This window comes from Pholcus phalangioides, unplaced genomic scaffold, assembly GCF_987345545.1.
Source record: "Pholcus phalangioides strain wild (caught in Gottingen) unplaced genomic scaffold, Ppha-v1.0 ptg000039l_1, whole genome shotgun sequence".
Lineage (NCBI taxonomy): Eukaryota > Metazoa > Arthropoda > Arachnida > Araneae > Pholcidae > Pholcus > Pholcus phalangioides.
This window is the reverse complement of record NW_028301625.1, coordinates 24,539,450-24,556,506: the sequence shown is the minus strand read 5'-3', so window position 1 is coordinate 24,556,506 and position 17,057 is coordinate 24,539,450. Positions and strand designations below refer to the sequence as shown.

The window sequence follows — 17,057 nt, the reverse complement described above, 5'->3', positions numbered from 1 at the left end:
ATATTTGTAGCTGATGCAGAAATGAAGGTGAGTATGACATTCCAAGTAGATTTTAATGATATTTTTCTGGACATTTCGGTTCAACATCAGGTTTTGGAGAAAAAATTAGGTATAGTTTTTTATGTGTGTGAAAAATATTGTTCGTGCGTATGGTATGTAAGAGAATTCCAAAAAAAAAACAAAAACAAAACTGGTTCAAAATATTCTGGTTGGAATACGGAGGTTTTTTCAAGTTTTTTATTGCACTGCACCGACATTTTATGAAGGTATTCTATTTTATTAAACTGCTGGTAGAAATGAATTTTTTTGTCTCCATTGATGTTTTGAATTATTGGTGAATGGCAATTTTTCTGTACTGGTAAATAAATCGAATTGTGTATAAATATGAGTTATTCATTAATGCACTAGCGGAAAATGAAATATCAACACATTAAAGGTAGAGCACGGTATTGTGTTGGGATTTAATTTTCCACCCGTGTATAGTTATTAGTATATATTTATAAAAATATTCAATTTTTACTCCAAGTTAAAATTTTCTACGATCGATTGCTTCACATCTCAAATTCTGTTAGAGTATATACTAAGAATTTTTTTTTATTACTTTTACTCCATAAGATATATATTTTAGGGATGAGGAACCTTATATAACAATTTCCAAGTGTACTCTAGAGAGAGAGTTTGAAAATATGACCCATACAGATCATCTCATATTATCTCGAAAGTTATAACTTCCTACGTATATATGGGATTAATATAATATATATATATATATATATATATCAAATTCCCTCTACCCCCAAATTTAAGTTAAAATCTTCGCATCAAACCATCTTGAAATAAAATTTTATTGCTCCGAATATTTCAGAAAAACGACTAATGCCAGACATTTGAGGTTCTGCCACACCACATGATCTGGCGAATGAATTATGACTCCATTTGATATGAAGTCTTGGTAAACTTCCGTGTGCCCATGATTTATTGGAGGATACCAGACATTTTAGTTCTGTTCTGCTTTGCGTGTTTGTACGATTCCAAAGAAATTTCGGTTTCCAGTTCGAGCCCTAGTTGCATGTTTTAACGCCGAGAATGTCGGCTTAACTTTCAGCCTATCATTTACGACTGGGATTAAAAAGAAAAAAATTGACCATTGAATGCTGATTCATGCCAAGAAATGACCGTGTATGGTTGTATATCGCTTATGAATACATGCATGTCTCTGATCTCCCATAAACGGGCTTTTAAGTGACTTGCTGAGAGAGGGTGAGGGCTGATTTTACATACGTCTTATTAACCCATTAGCATCGGTTGGAAAGAAAATTTGCCATTCTAAATTTTACGTTTTTGCTTTGCCAATAAATGGTGGAAGTGGTTCCACTCATTTTTTGTTTAAAAAAAGTCAAAATCATCGTTAATGGGTTAATCCAATTCAATTTCAATTTCCCATGGATTTCCAATTCTAACTGGTGTTAAAAAGTTTACAGAGTGAAAACTGATGTCAAATAACTCGTTTTTACTAGGGCCGTATATGTACTGAGATAAATTTATTTTTTATAAGGTCTCCCTGCTTTCTAACTTCCTATTGAAAAGTTGTTGCACTGTCTCCCCTGAACCCCCAAGAACCAAAAAAAAATTTCTCGTGTATCTAAGTGGAATATTTGTCGAGATATTTCTCATTGGAGGTTAAGGGGGAACGGGATTTCTTAATTTATAAAAGTTTTATTAAACAGCAACTTTAAAGAAATTTCCGAATATTTTTCCCTCTTCAAGATTGTCCCTTAATACAGGGTGGTTATAAATAAACTGACGCTACTCAGACATACGTAGCATCCATTCTCTGATGGAGGTATTTTGATGAAAAACTTAGTATATAGGATAACTGGACCATGGGGGAAAAGAAAGATTCAATCAAAAATAGTTGAATTTTTGACTACTAGGTGAAAAAGTGGTGCTTATCGCAGTTATCTTTTTCCCATGGTTCAAATAACATATACATGTACCACGTTTCAATGAAGTACGTCCGGCGCTACATAGATCGGTGTAGTGTCAGTATAATTGAACTGACACTATTCAGCTCAATTAATAGTGTCACACAGTATAGTTAAACTCAGTAGTGTTAGTTGAATTATACTGACACTACTCCGACCTATGTGCTGGACGTATTTCATTGAAACTTGGTATCTAATGTTATTTAGACCATGGGAAAAAGATAAATGTGATAAAAATCGCCACTTTTTCACCTGGTGATCAAAATTTGAACTATTTTTATTGAATCTTTCTTCTCCCTCATGGTCCATATATCCTATATACCAAAATTTTCATCAAAATACCTCCATCAGGATAGGCACTGCATATGTCTGAGTAGTGACTATAACCACCCTGCATTTTAAGAGACAATCTTGAAGGGAAAAAAAACGTGAAAATATTGGTAAAATACTTTAAAGTTTCAGTTTGATAAAACTTTTATTAATTCAGAATTGGCACTTTATATGTCTGAGTAGTATCAGTTTATTTACAACAACCCTGTATATGATGTTCTGTTCCTCATTTTCGGAGATTTATGGAATTAACTTATCTCGGCCAATATTGTACTCAAAAACACAGAATGTTTTTCTGATGGAGTCAGGAGCAACAGAGCAACAAATTTTTCATTGGAAATTAGAGGACAGAGGGACCGTATGAAATATAAATTTTACATGTCAGTACATATACGGCTTTAGTAAAAAAGATGACGTATCTAAAATGAACTCATTATTCGAATCTTGTTCTAATTAAAAGTATGTTTTCATAACCAATCGTTTACAAGTTATTTGAGCTGAAACGGACTTAAGTTTTCACTCTGTATATACAGAGGTGACTTTCAATGGCAAAAAATGTTTCAAATGCTGTCCGACTTCCTCCTAGAAGCCGTTGAATTCAGGAAAACTATTTCTAAGAAAGTTACGAAACATAATTTTGCATACTGTGACCGAAATTCCCCGACTTATCGCTAATCAGAGTTGCTTTATTTCTTCTTCTGAGAAATAATTGTCATGTGCACACACTCACAACAAAATTATTTCCGATGAACAATCTTTACTGATTCAAATTATTCACCATGCACACATTAATAACCCCTAATGTAATGTCATTGAATGAAATCTAAAGAAAATTGTTTTGGTTATATTAGATATGAATTTTTTATACAGCACTTTGAAGCTTAACTGGAATGATGTATTTTCTCACAATGAATTTTCCTAAAATACATCAATTTTCAACTTTCATAACTCGGTGAATTTCGGTCGTAAGAAAATGATTTTTTTTTAAATTAACATGTTGGGCACGAAGAATTTTTTACTAGCTTCGAGTTATAGGATCCAGGAACCGTCTAAAAAGTTAAATTTCGTAATTTTTCCAGAAATAGAGATAGATGAATTTTGATCGACCAAGATACATGAAATAAATAGGTTATCTGGATATTAAGCCGAGATGAAATGAGAAAAGTGTCATTCACTCTACCGCGAATCGAACTCGGGTCCTCTTGCACAGACAGATGATCCTCTTTCTTTTAAAACACGCACAGTAGCGTGACTTGCTTAGTAGAGACATTGCAACCTCTCTTAACTTCAGTTAATGGCCTCCAGGTGGCGGCAGTACAATTCATTTCCCAGAAATAGTTTTTTTTTTTTTTTTACTCAAACGACTTCTAGGATGGTGTCTATATAAACATATCTGAACAATTTTTTGGAAGTCTCCTCTATTACTAACAGTTTAGAAATTAGCTACCGGATGACGGTAATATTGGACACTTTGTATATTCAGTATACTCTGTAATATAAGACGTGGTTCATTTTTTCACGATTTTATGCTAATTGAATTGAAACACTCGAGTGCGTACGGAAGTCTCATATTAGATGATAAATCCTTGTGCTAAAAATATCTTTTCCTAGAAATCAACACTCGAATCACCACTGAGAGAATTCAAGAATATTAAATCATATTAAAACTCAGAAATCCTGAAAATGAAAAAAAAAATGTTTCTAGAGAATTTCTACCCTTATTTTAGATACAGAAAATTTCGAAACCCAATTGATTTTCTGACAGTTGCATCATGATTTACGCGAACTCTCGATCCAATACTCAGAAAGATCCAGCGTTTTCTATAAATGAAAAGTTACGAAATTTTATTAGTTTTCAGAAATGAAAACCCACGGAAATTTAAAATCCTTTTAACTTAAATTTAAAGCTGTCTACTAGACAAATTCAATCTTAGATATATCCTGGGGGGATGTAGAGATAAATTGGTTTCATAAAATTTATGAACGTTTCATAATCAAGAGAGAATCTTTCCCTTTGGTGGAATTTCGTTCTTGAGTTTGTCAGTGGAAATTTGAAGCCTAATATTATTTCAATTACATGAATTTATTATTTAGGAGGCAAGACAGAGAATAATTTTAAATAGTTGAGGGGGGAAAATATATTACTCTTTTTTTAATAAACACATATCCACAAAAACAAATAACGCTTGATATGAAGGGAAAAATAACTCCCAATTCCTCTTGTGTGAAATAAGAGTACATTCAAATTTGGTTATAATGAAATCGAAGATTCCGCGCCATTCTGTTGTTATAACAGAGGTTCACGTTTTCTAGACTTTTTGATAAAAAATAGAATCAGATACCATGCATGACGTTGTTATCTAATAGAAATACAATTCCACAACAGGCAAATTACCCAACGAGGTGGCCGAAAAAAATTCCCATAAAAAATATGAATGTCAAATATAACCAAAATACAGCAAGCAAATATAGAATCATATATCACGAAGGAAAAAAAACTAATAATTAATACTATATAATGCACTTCCCATAAAAGGCTATGGTTGTCTCTCTCTTATCTAAGTATGGATAACTTCCTGATTTATCATACTATGTGTATCATACTTTCTTTAAACATGTCAATTGTGTTAGAAGTCACGACCCCTGCGGTTAAACTATTCCATTTATCCCCAACCCTATTAGAGAAAAACTCCCTGCGACAACACAACCTAGAATTCTCTCACCAATCGATACTTGTGCTCCTTTGTCGAAGCAGTTGATTAATGATGTATTAATAACTCATGGTACATTTCATTTATTCCTTTGAAAATTTTAAACATAGCGATCATATTCCCCAGACCCTTATTCTTTCGATGTAGAAAATTTTCAAAAATCAGGTCTTCCTTCATGGTCTCCCCGTTTGCCATCAAGAGCACGCGTGGCTCTTCTCTCATTCCCTCGACCAAGTCAATGTCCTTCTGTAAGTATGGTCTCCAAAACCTAACGGCATACTCCAATCCAGGACGAACTAAACCCCGGAAAAGTGGAAGGATAAGTTTGGGAGAACGTGAAGAGACCTTTATGAGAATGAAATCAAGCATTCTGTACGTTTTTTTAACCCTTACAGCGGCAATCCCGAGATATCTCGTCAAACTCGATCTGCTTTATTCAGTCACGAAATATCCCAGGTTCTTAAAAGCTTTTATTTCGGCATCGACGAGCTCAATAGACGTCGAAGTTATTTTTGCACTCAAACATGTCTTTCCATCCCCACCCCCAATCGATCAACTACCAGTAGGCGGAGTCAACTTTTTTTCAAAGTTAGATAACAGAAGGAGCGAAAAAGTGAGAGAATGTTTTTCCCTCTCTCTTTCTTTCAGCAGAGTAAAGAAATGTACACTCAGTATGAGCAATACAAAAAGATTTTTTTCTAAAATAAAGTATTTCTCTTCCTAGGAAGCCACACATTTCATGGCAAGTGTCTGTATCATAGTGAGGGGAATAAAAAGCGATGGGAGGTTTTTTTCCAAGTTTCTTGGTTTCTTGTTGGGGATGGGTAAAGCATTTGTTAAATCGAAATCGAAATAAAAAAATCTACTAGAAAATAGGTGGCAATTTTTATATAAGACTTAGTGATTCCGAATGTGGCAAGTATAATGCGGATCAGCAAAATTTTAAAAACCGCTTAAAGGGTTAACAACTGCTGAACAATGTTCCGAAAAGCTAAGTCGCTCGTCAATGAGGAGTCCCAAATCGGTGATCCTAGTTGCATTCCGAATGACACCACCATTCAATTCGCAACTGAAACGTGGGCAGTTCGAACCAAAATGGGAGACGCTATAGGGCGTGCTCCAATCGTTAGATCATGCTGCAATCATATTCAATTTCACCTGAAGCTTCCGACTACCCCTCATAAACTTCACTTCATCTGCAAATTTTCTCACAATCCCATCGATACCCTGATCGAACTTATCGGTAAAATGTGAAAAAATAATAGGACCAAGGACACTTCTTTGAGGGACTCCACTTTTAACACCTGTGCAATCACAAAATTCCCTGTTCACCATAGCCCACTGTAACCTATCTCGCAACCACGATTATATCCAGTTCACACAACAAGTTGCTCCCAATCTCATGTAAACGCTTCAAGAGTTTACCATGTTGAACCCGATCGAATGCCTTCTGGAAATCAAGATAAACAATGTCGACGTTTTTTTTCCTTTTCCCTTCAGTCCCGTGATCATAGAAACAAAGGCGGTTAGTTACACATGACTTCCCCTTCTTGAATCCATGCTGGTGGGGCGCGCGCGGTAGCCCAGGTCGATAAGATACTCGCCTGAAGTACCAAAGGATATATGGAGGTGTCGCGAGTTCGATACCCGGTTCATCCTTGTCAGAAAAATTTTCCTGACACTGAGGTACAACAGAAACGGCGACATGACCGCAGAAAAAATTGCTACAGTAGGGAGTCCCACATCGAGGGACACCAAGCTCTTGATGAGTATAGAAATAAACCTGTCGTTCGGAATCGGCAATAAATTGTAGGTCCTGGTCTAATTAGCCCTGGTGTGCAGAAAATGACCGTGGTGAAAAAAAACGAATCCATGCTGGTTTTCCAACATAGCATTATTTTCGCCTATCCACTTCACCAATTGCCTTTTGATGATAATTTCTAAAATTTTCGAGAGAAAATTCGTCCAATTCACTGGACGATAATTTGACACGGTTTCTCTACTGCCGTTTTTAAATATCGGAATAACATTAGCAATCTTCCAATGATCTGGGATGATACCGTCAGAAACACTACTACCGTAAATCTGTGCAATTGGCCCAAACAGTTCATTAGTACAATCCCGAAGGACCATTGGGAAAAATATCATCTGGTCCTGGTGTTTTTCTTGGACATACATTGCTTGCAGTTAGGAGAAATTAAAGTGCCGCAGCAGGTTCGCGGAGAAGTGTAATGCTTTTTATGGGGGGAAAAGTTGAGAAAGTGTGTAAATATATGTTAGATTTAGGATATTTTTTATTCAAAAAAAAATCTGAAAGGACAAAATTATACTGGAATGTTAGTTACACGGATGATGTCAATGAGCGTCAAACATCTATAAATTGTTTCTTATTCAAATCATATGTTCTGAGCACCAATTCAAAAAATTTCTTAGAAAAATGCCATAAATACGACAAAAGTGCGAAAAATGGTCGTTGTATGCTCGGCGCTTTTTCATCGACATTATAACCAAGTCTCATTAAATTTTAAGGGAAGAAATCCTGACCGCCGGAAGTTATAACCGAGTTTGACTGCATTTAGTGAATGAAAATAATACAATATAACTTTTAAAGTTTCTATTTTCAATTTTTTCATCTTAAAGGAAAAATGACACTTCAACAAAAACATATCGATTCCTTCAAAAAAGCTAAATCCATGTAACGGAATAAAAATAAAATCCTCTAAAGTTTTCAAGGTATCGTTTTTCTTTTCTAGATAAGTTATACTTGATAAATGACAATATCTAATGGAAACTGTCTGAAATATATATACCGAAAATCACCAGAAACTTCAGTAAGATACCAAACTTGGATTTTTTTTGGTAACATTTAAGCTATAATGTGCACGAGAACTTTTCGATTATTTAATACGTGAAAATGATATATGGTTGAATGGGTTAGATAAATCTTTAAATTGGATTACTTATGAATTGCGTGAGACGGTGGCATTATACCACAAAACCATTCTCAGAGTCTCCTGCGGACGCGTACATGCATAAGTAATAAGACATTTTATGAGTGTGCGAATGAGATAAGACATAAATATCTAGGGGGAATCCTGGGGATAACGGTTTCTTGTACGCATTATGTCAGGAAATCTCCCGCTTCCATACTGATATCATGAGTACACGAGCATGAAAGAGTTTAACGTTCATCACATACATATAACATGCAAGTTGTTTACTAGATGAAGCTACCGGTCGTCCTGCATTCATATTAGAAATGCACTGAAAAAAAATTTCTGCAATTCCGTTTTATTGATGGGATGTAATAATAATATGATTAGATATTTAATGTCACAGCACTTCTAGGGGTCTCATATCTTTTGAAATGGTCAAAAAGCGGCAAAAACTATGCTGTAGTAGAGATATCATTAAAAATACCACTTAAGTTTTAACATGGTGAAACTCTAGTAAAAAGATCATTAAAAGTATTATTTAAACACTGATTATATAACTTGAAATTTGGTATACGTACAGGGTGATTACTCAATTCTTCTTGCGTATTTTACTGGTGAACCGTTGATCCTAAAGGAATACTTCCAATTAGAGAAATTTTCCAAATAACGTGTAAAACTCAGATATGTCGTTCATGTTGTAAGGGGTTGTGTAGTTTTTAAAACAAAATTAAAAATAACTTTTTTTTATACGGATAAGTTGTCCTCAAAAGCAAACTAGAAAGTTGTTACTCCGTCTTTCTTGAGGTGAACAAAAAAAATTCCACGTTTCTAAGTGCGATATTCACTGAGTTATTCGAATTCGGAAAGTAGAGAAAAGTTGGGGAAATACAGCAAAAATTAACGGAAAACGCTTTTAAGTCTCATTTACGCTGTTTTTCCAAACTTTTATCCATTTTTACAATTCAAATGTCTCTGCGAATTTTGCAATAGAAACATAGAAGTGTTTTGTAACTTTTGTTGGCCTCAAGAAAGACAGTACAACAACTTTGTAATTGGGTTTTTGAGGATAGGGTGCCTGTATAAAAAGTTAATATTTTTTTATTTTAATAACTGTACAACTCCTTGCAACATGAATGACGTGTCTCAGACACACACACGTTATTTGGATAATTTTTCTAATTGGAAGTACGCATCTAGGATCAACGGTTCACTAATAAAATGCGGCAAGGGGAATTAAGTAATCACCCTCTACATTTGATTGGATATGCTATTTTATGTCAGTGCAAAATTTTGCGTATCTCTAATACTTAGTTTTTTTGCAAATTAAAAAAAAAACCGCAATATAAACACATTGCGGCCATGATAAAATAGGATGATATCAATGTTATTGAGTAAAAGTTTATTCAAAGTAAAAAAACTCTGTTCACTTCATAAAATGATGAAATAGATTGAGAATATTACATTACCTAAATCTTCCTTAAAATTAAATGTCAAAACTAAACAAAAAAAACTAAATATTTTTTCTTATATCCCAAAAATTTATGAATGGGTCTCAAATTTTATGCACTGAACAGTTTCCTTTATTTTTAATCAATGTTTTTTAAGTATACGGATACCATGCTATTTTATTATGCACGCAAGGCGTTAATAATGGTTTTTTTTTTGTAAAAATTTACAAAGAACTTGAGTATTGGAGATATGTAAAACATTATATTGACATAGATAGCATATACAATCAAAAATTTGTGTACCAAATTTGAAATATGGTAATGGAAATGCTAATGATATTTCTACTAGAGCATAGTTGTTCACCACACGTTAAAAGGTGGAAGACCCCCTTAACCATTGATTTACTTCAAATTTAATGCACATATTTGTGATTTTTCATGCTATAGTATGATAATAAAATGTTTTAAATATCTTTAATACTCATTTTTTTGAGAATTTCGCAACATCAAGAAAAAAATCTATTATTACCACCTTGGGCGTATGATAAAATACATACATGATAAATACACGACATCAATGTAATGGAATAAAAATTGATTCAAAATAAAATGAGGCAAAATATACTTGAGATCCATTCATAAATATTTGATTTATGAAGTTTAATTTTTAAAAATTACAATTTCAAATTTAATTTTTAAATAAGATTGAGTCAGAGAAATTTTACGCTCAATCTTTTGCTTCATATTATAAACTAAATTGTTTACTTTAGCCTTTTATCTACTGACGGTACTTTAAAATACCAGGTTTGATGATTTCTTATACACTAACTAATTCTATGAAAAACAGTACTTGTGTTTTATTTTTTTTCTCTTTAATTAGAATTAAAATTACTTATGGAATAATTTACATAATAATTTATTATTATTATTATTTATTTTTTTTATATTTGTTACATTCTCTTCTTAAATTCTTTTCATAATCTAGTGGATAAAAGGTTAATAAATTTTTATTAAATTACATTGGTGTCATGCTATTTTATCATGCACGCAACGTGTTAATGATACATGTTTTTCCTTAATGTTTGAAAATTTGCAAAAAAATGAGCAACGGATATATAAAAAACATTGCAATATGATATAGCATAGCATATAATTATTATCTAAAATATGTGTACTGAATTCGAAATAAATCAATGGTTGAATAATATTTTAAATATAATTTCTACTAGAGCAAGGGTGCGCAAACTTTTCACTCTGCGGGACAGATGTGCGCGGTATTTTTGCCGCTTGCAGGCCAGAAACTTGTATGTGAAGGGTGGCCATATGACCTGTATTTTACGGGATAGCCTCATATAATTTTAGTCGTCCCAACTTTTTTTAATATAAAATGTCTCGTTTTTTTCCCTTATTTTCAAAAGAAGCTTATTGAATTTTTTTTTTGAAATGAAGAGTTAAGAGTATTTTCATGACTTATAAATTGCAATATGTTTATTATGACTAATTATCATAATTAATTATGGTCATATAAATATATTCTCACATATTTGTCAAATATACGTTTTGATAATGAATTACATTTTTACTTGCAGTAAACTATATTTTCCTCGATTGGAGATTTTTCAGCAATTTTAGCAACGGCTAGCAAATTTACTTACCTTTGATAATTATTTAGGCTGTAATTGGTAACCTTACTTGACTTGACAACTTTTTTTTTGGCTATATAATGTATTTTTTAGGAAAGAAATATGGTCAGCCCAGATATATATTGTGTTGTATGCATTAATGCTTTTCTAACGGAACAAATTTCGCAGGTCGGATGAAATCTCTTGGCGGGCCGCATTAGGCCCATGGGCCAGAGGTTGTAAACCTTTATGTTTGAGCATATTTCTTGAGGCTTTTTGATCATATTGAAAAGTATGAGACCCCTTAATGAAATTTTAACTGACCGAGAATGTATTTTCCTTTGAGAATGTTAATGATCCATTGAATTTTTTTTAAACAAAAAAAATAAATAAAATAAACTTTCAATTCAGTTAATTAGTATATGTATTCTACTGCAAATTTCATTTATTTAATTCAAATTTAATATGTAAATGAAGCTTTTTTTATGCTATTTTCTTTAGTTTAAGATAGTTTCAAATTAAACTGCTGAGAACACGAGCTTTTTCGACCGAGATAGTCTCTTATTAAGGTAATTAAATGAATAGAATAAAATTAAAGTATGTAAATGAACAATAATAGGAAAGGAGAAAAGAAATCTAGGAAAGAAAAGCCGTTATATATACGTATTGTATTGTGTGATCGCAGTTTATCTATAATTTATGCATAAAAGAAAAAAAATCTCAGCAATTAGGATCGTTTCTCTGAGGCTAAAAGCTCATTAAAGTAGATTATATCTCGAATCAAGAAATAATTGGCTGTAAAATAAAGAAAGATGCAAATAAAAGAAATAATAATTATTATTATTATGATTTTTCTTCTCCCAATGCACGAATTAGTTCTTCAAACATTGATTATTACTTATTTTGAAGTCAAATGGAATTTTTTTCTCTTTCTGATTATTTGAAAGTCTATTATCGTAATCTGTTTTACATAAAGAGAAGAAAGAATACATTGTATGTGGATATAGAACAGTTTGTTTCTCATTAAGTCGGAGAAAAAGCTTCTGAATACAACCGAAAATTAATGTGATCAAAAACTAGGCGCTACCCAATATGGTGTGGATTCGAAAAATACGTGAATTAATTTCGGTAAAAATACATATACATGTTACGGTTAATGTGATCAACTGGTTATATATTATTAGAGCCCGGATTATATGCATGTGCATTTGCATATTTTGGCCTTTTTTTTAGCATTAATGCATATAAATGCATGAAATCAAAGAATTTTCAGTATAAGTGCATATTTTTGAAGGTTTATTTAAGCTCACTCAATTTTTTCTTTATATATAATTTTTCAAATAAGTGTTGTTCATAATATTTTCATAACATCGATTCTTTTCCGCAGGTGAAATTTAGTGAATTAATACTTATTTATTAAAGTATTTCATGAATATTAACCATTTTATTGTAAGGCTATTTCTAGAGATATGTCAAAGTGTTAAATTTTTTTTTAGAAATAGTGTCGAAATTCTTTGGTTACTGGTATTTTCGTTATTGAGCAGCTACAAACTGAACATTAAAAATGCCTGAATAAAAAATATGTAGAAGTTATTTGCATATGTGGTATATATATATATATATATATATATTATATATATATATGAGGGGATATTTTTTGTAAATGAATTTCATATGCACGAAAAAATAGAAAAGATGCATTTTAAAAACACATCTGTTTTTTTTTGCATGATAATTTTTCAACGCATATTTTCTTATTTTTTGTACATATTTCGGAATTTTTTACTTTTTCAAGATTTCTAGTGCATATTCTGGGGTGTTTAATGCATATTTTGGGATTTTCAGTGAATATTTTTTCATTTTCATATGCATATTTGCATATTTTTAGAGTTTACCACTTTTTAGTGCATATAATCATGTTATTACACAATAACTAGTTATTATGCACACTTACAAATCGTCTTGATATAATTACTTGATATAATTGATTACAATAAGTTTGATAAATTTATCACTTTTGCCGGCGAATATGCATAATACCCAAGCGTCGTTGGTAAATTTGATAAATGCCGAAAACATTATCACTTTTGAGACGGCTTCTTTCTCAGCCCAATACATATAAACACATATACGAACACAAAGGCCACAACAGGCGAAATGCCAAGATACAGGAAGAAATCAGATATTTTCTGGACATTAATCCGAGATGAACTCGGAAATTAAGGTCATATGGTCTCCTCTGGGACTCGGACCAAAACCAGCATGTTTGCCCGGTTCGCAAGAAGGACTGGGTCCCGGAGGATTCATGACATTTGTTTCCGAGTTCACCTTAGCATTATATCCAGAAAATATGTGTTTCCTTGATTATTAATTTTATGGTGATTATGCATAATAACCAAGTGTCGTTGGTCAATTTGATAAACACTTGAAATTTATCGCCTTAATCTGCGATTATGCATAACACCCTAGTGTAATTGGTGAATTTGATGAATATGAAAAAAATATGTGATGAATATAGTTGGACCCCAATATAATGATAACAGATTTTATGATCGTACCCCAATATAATTATACAATAGATGTATGAATTATCATGTATATTATATCACATAGTGCGATTTAACATGTTTACCAACGACGCGACGCTTGGGTGTTGTGCATAATCGCCGGTAAATGCGATAATTTTTTTAGTACTTATTAGATTTACAAACGATGCTTAGGTATTATGCATGATCGCCGGTAAAAGTGATTAATTTAAGGAAATTTGTCAGACTTACCAAAATGCTCGGTGATTATGCAAAAAACCGGATTTATCACATTTACCGTAACATATATATTAAAAAAATATACGTAGATTTCATTTAATCATAGGGATAGGGATTAGGATTCCGTGAAAAAAAAATTAATTATGTTACAAAGTATATTGTTCGGGTAAATTCATGAGAGTTTGCGCAGGAAACCATCTGGTGAGAAACAGCCGAGTTATTTCTTACGTGTGGTATGCTAATTTGTCCTCAAACTTCTTGCGAAATTGTTTTTCTAGTACATAACATGCACGTAACAACAACAACAACAACAAAAAATAAAATAAAAATAATTCTTTTTTTCAAAGGAAAAACTTTGCATTTGCATTTAGTTTTTCAATATCCTGCTACTGTATATAGGCAACGCATAATATTCAATATACTCATCCAGGAGAAAGAGAAATAAAACATCTTCAGCATTTAATTTGTGAGACATTTTTACTCTTTTTTTAATATCAAATTAGCTAATTTAGTTATTTAAAAAAAATTAAGTTATTATTTCAAAAAACAAATAACAGATTCTGTTGAGAATGAGATATTATCTACGTTATATCGGGATGGGAAAGACTAATGGCGGACCGACCAAGATGATAAATTATTCCGTGAGAGTCATTAAATTGTTGTAATTAAATAAAAAGCAAGCGTATTTGAAAAACAAAATAAAACAAGAAATTAATTATCTATCTAATTATAGATAGTTAAGCGAGATGGGAGAAAAAAAAAGTTAAGTAAAAAAATCTATAGCACGTGGAAGTGAATTATTGAAAACAATGACCTAATGAATGAAAAAATTCGATTTATTTATTCCTTTTAGACTCTGCATGCATAAATTTGGTGTTAGCTTTTTCTCACAGTAGAAATTTTTTTTTAACTTCAGAGAGTTAAGCCCTGACTTAGGGGGTCTCCTACCTTTTAATAATGTGAAAAAATTTCTTGCGTAGAAAATCAATAAGTCCATTGATTTGTTCTAAATTTTTATCACGTATACAGGATTGATTATAATTAAAGTTCCCGTACTCTGAGTAGTTTTTCTCAAAAACTGCCAAATAGTAGCCAAGTGTAGGATATCTTAAGAGTATAAAAGATTTATGAAATTAGAAAAAAAATTCAAATTTCGACCACCACTTTTTGGTGAAAAAGTAGCACTTTTTATTTCATTTTACATTTTCCCATGGCCCATGTAGCGTATATGTTTCCATGGAATACGTATAGGAGAACGGGCGCTACATTGGTCTGAGTAGTTTCAGTATACTGACACTGCTCAGACCAATGTAGCATCAGTCGGTATTCTAACACTACTCCGACCTATGTAGCGTCCGTTCTGGAGAACGTATTTTATTGAAACTTGGTATATATATATACGCTATATGGTCCATGGGAAAAAGGAAAATTCAGTAAAAAAACGCCACTTTTTCAAACTTTTCATCTGGTGGTCGAAAATTGAACTATATTTTTTATTTCAAATATCTGCCTTCCCATAGTCTCATTAAAATATCCTAAAAATTTGGCTGTATTCGAATAAGTAGTTTTTGAGAAAAACTACTCAGAATATGGGAACTTTGATTATAATCACCCTGTATTTGATTGTATATGCCAGTGATTAGCAAACTTTTTTAGAATCGGGCCAAAAAAACAAAAAAGAAAACATTTTGGCGGTCCAGGACATATTCGAACTTTTATTCATACTGTATTCCCGCGTATTAACCGCCATGCCATAAAACTCGAGGCACATCAGGTTTTTGAATTATTTTCTGGTACGTTACCGGCATGCTGGGAGAAGCGAGGTTTAGCAAGAATTACAATATGAATTTAGCCAATTCAGGAGATTTTAAAATAAAGATGTCATATTTAAGAATTTTCCAGAATCCGTGACTTGAATTTTCCAGCATGTCGGAAAATACGGGTGTTTCAGGCTTGTTGGTCTCTCTTGCTGTTTCCTGGCATGCCAGCTAAACAGGGAGAATACAGTAACTGGAATTTTATGCTTGGAAATGAAGTTGCGGAATGTGTTGTTTACTTTAAGACTGTCATGGTATCATTGCAAATGAGATAATGGGTTATCATTTAAAACTGTAAAAAAATAAATAAAGTAAGTATATATATATTTCAACAACTTTATGCATATGCGTTTCATTTTTTTGCATATGCAAAAGTTTTTAAATCAATTTCTATTTAAATTATCACAACTGTATTTTTCCATATGTAAGAAAAGGATCATTCCCCTTGAATGAATTTTTTTAAAACACTGAAATTGGAAATTTCTATACTATTATTTTGAAATCTGCGGCTGGCCGGATAGAACTTCTAAGCGGGCCGCGTTTTGCCCATCACTAGTATATGCTATCCTATGACAGTAGAAAATTTTACATATTTTCAATACTTAATTTTTAAAAATTTTCAAAAAAAAATTCAGCTTGCTCGCATGCTAAAAACACCTAAAAACAGCTTGCTCGCATGAGAATGCAATGGAATTGCAGAAAAATTCATTCCAAATAAAGAAAACTCTTTGGTTCATGAAATGACGGATAAGATTTGAGACTCATTCATAAATTATCAAATTTTGAAATTATTTTAAAACTTATTACAATTTTTTAAAATTTAATTTTGAATAAGACTGAGTCCATAAAATCCAATCTTTTTCATAATTTTATGAACTGAACAGTTTTCTTTATTTTGAAATTTTCTTTTACTCAATTACATTGATTTCATGCAATTTTATCACGCACACCAGCTGTTTCTAATGAATTTTTTTAAAAATTTGTAAAAAAATAAGTATTGAAGATATGTAAAATTTTGTATCAGCGTAGGATAGTATATACAACCAAATATATGTGGTGAAAATTTGATATAAAGCAATGGAACATAATATTTCTACATAAGAAAGTTTTTTACCATGTTAAAAGGTAAGAGACCCCTTTTAGAGGATTGTGTAAGTTTTTAGTTAGAAATACGGTGAATATGAACTTTGGAGGATTTCATTAATAGGGAAGCACTAAAAGTTCAGGGGATATTTGAAATGGTTTCCAAGAGAAAATGCGTCCTGGGAAAGTGTGATATATTACATAAAATTTTGGAAAAAATTGTATGTGAAGATGAATATACCTTGCATAACGGCTGAAAAAATTTGAACTGAATTATTTGTTCCCCCCCCCCAAAAAAAAATGCAAATAAAAAAAAAAATTGAAAATTTGAAAAAAGAAATTTGCTGACATTTATGTTTT

At 32.0% G+C, this 17,057-nt stretch overlaps 1 protein-coding gene across 1 annotated transcript in view; it reads left to right on the top strand.

The window, feature by feature from the left end:
* LOC149065740 (potassium voltage-gated channel protein eag-like) overlaps window positions 1-17,057 on the top strand; it is a 236,362-nt gene that overhangs the window by 95,704 nt on the left and 123,601 nt on the right. The window lies entirely within an intron of this gene.